Raw genomic sequence first — 1,672 nt, forward strand, 5'->3', positions numbered from 1 at the left:
AACCGCTTCTGCGGTTGCTCGACCGCTTTTGTGGTCTTGCACCTGCGGTCCCTAAGACGCAGGTGCGGTTATGACAGCAGCCTTGAAGCTTCAGCAGCAACTCTCAACTCCAAACCTTTCCGTTAACCACCCGAAATCATCCCGAGGCCCCTCGGACCTCAACTAAAAGCACAGACAAGACATATACTACTATCCAAACTTATACCAATCCTCAAAACACCTCAAACAACATCAAATCAACCGATTAGCATCGAATTCAAGCCTAAGAATTTCAAAATTCTCAAAATACGCTTTCGATCAAAAAGTCTATCAAACCTCATTCGAATGACCTAAAATTTTGCACACACGTCACATTTAACACTACGAGCTACTCCAACTTCTGGAATTCCATTCCGACCCTCGGATCCAAATCTCACTATCGAACCGGAAACTTCAAAAATTCAACCTTTGGCAGTTCAAGCCTAAATGAGCTACGGACCTCCAAAACATAATTCGAACACGCTCCTAAACTCGAAATCACCCAACGGAGGTAACGGAACCATCGAAATTCCATTCCGAGGCTGTCTTCACACTGTTCTGACTACGATCAAATTTCCAAAACTTAAGATCTCATTTAGGGACTAAGTGTCCCAAAACTCTCTGAAGGTCCCAATAATTCCTCCCGGTAACTCTCAATAGCAGAAACAAACACGGGGAAAGCAGTTAATAGGGGATCGGGGCGTTAATTCTTAAAACGAACGGCCGGGTGGTTACATTACCGCTCTGTTTCCCCCATTTTTGCTTCTTTATATGTTGTTCAGTTGTATTTCATCATGTCGTATTGGTTGTTCTGTGTTCAGAATGGTCATGGAGTGAGAATTGAATTGGGTCCATGAATCTAAGAAATGGTGAGAATTCTTGATCTCTCTCAATATCTCTCTCAATTCGAAAATCCAGGATTTGAATTGATGTCCTCTCATTGATTCCTCCTAAATTGCATTGATTTATCCTAAAGATTTCATTTCAATTGGAATTTTGTTATTCACCATGTACGAGGATCCCCGCTAAGCATCCATGGCTGAATGGTTAAAGCGCCCAACTCATAATTGGCGAATTCGTAGGTTCAATTCCTACTGGATGCACGCCAATGGGACCCTCCAATAAGTCAGAGACACTTAGTCTCTTATTTGGAATTTTAAGTTGGAAATGTCAACCAGATGTTGACTTATGTGTAGAAGTTCTTGGATGTGAATTCTGATGGTTTGGATAGCTTCGTTAGATAGTTTGGGGACTTAGGAGAGTGTTCGGAATGTAATTCGGAGGTACGATGTAGATATAGGCTTGAATTGGCAAAATTGGAATTTTGGAGTTTTCGGTCGGAGTGGAAATCTTGATATCGGGGTCAGAATGAAATTCTAGAAATTGGAGTAGCTCCGTTGTGTCCTTTGTGACGTGTGTAAAAAATTTCAGGTCATTCAAATGAGGTTTGATAGGATTTTTCATCATTTGCGGAATTTGGAAGTTTTGGAATTCTTAGGCTTGAATCCGAGGGTGTTTTGAGGTTTCTAAGTTGTTTTGAGTGTTCCGAGGGTTGGTACGAGTTTGAATGATGATATGTGATTTGTTCGTATTTTTGGTTGTGGTCCCGGGGGCCTCGGGATGATTTCGGAAGGTTGTCGGAAAGTTTGGTCTT

At 41.8% G+C, this 1,672-nt stretch overlaps 1 non-coding gene across 1 annotated transcript; it reads left to right on the forward strand.

The window, feature by feature from the left end:
• TRNAM-CAU lies at window positions 1,048-1,121 on the forward strand. Its single transcript has one exon. It is a non-coding gene; the product is annotated as a tRNA-Met (tRNA).

Source organism: Nicotiana attenuata, chromosome 6 (genome assembly GCF_001879085.1).
Source record: "Nicotiana attenuata strain UT chromosome 6, NIATTr2, whole genome shotgun sequence".
NCBI lineage: Eukaryota > Viridiplantae > Streptophyta > Magnoliopsida > Solanales > Solanaceae > Nicotiana > Nicotiana attenuata.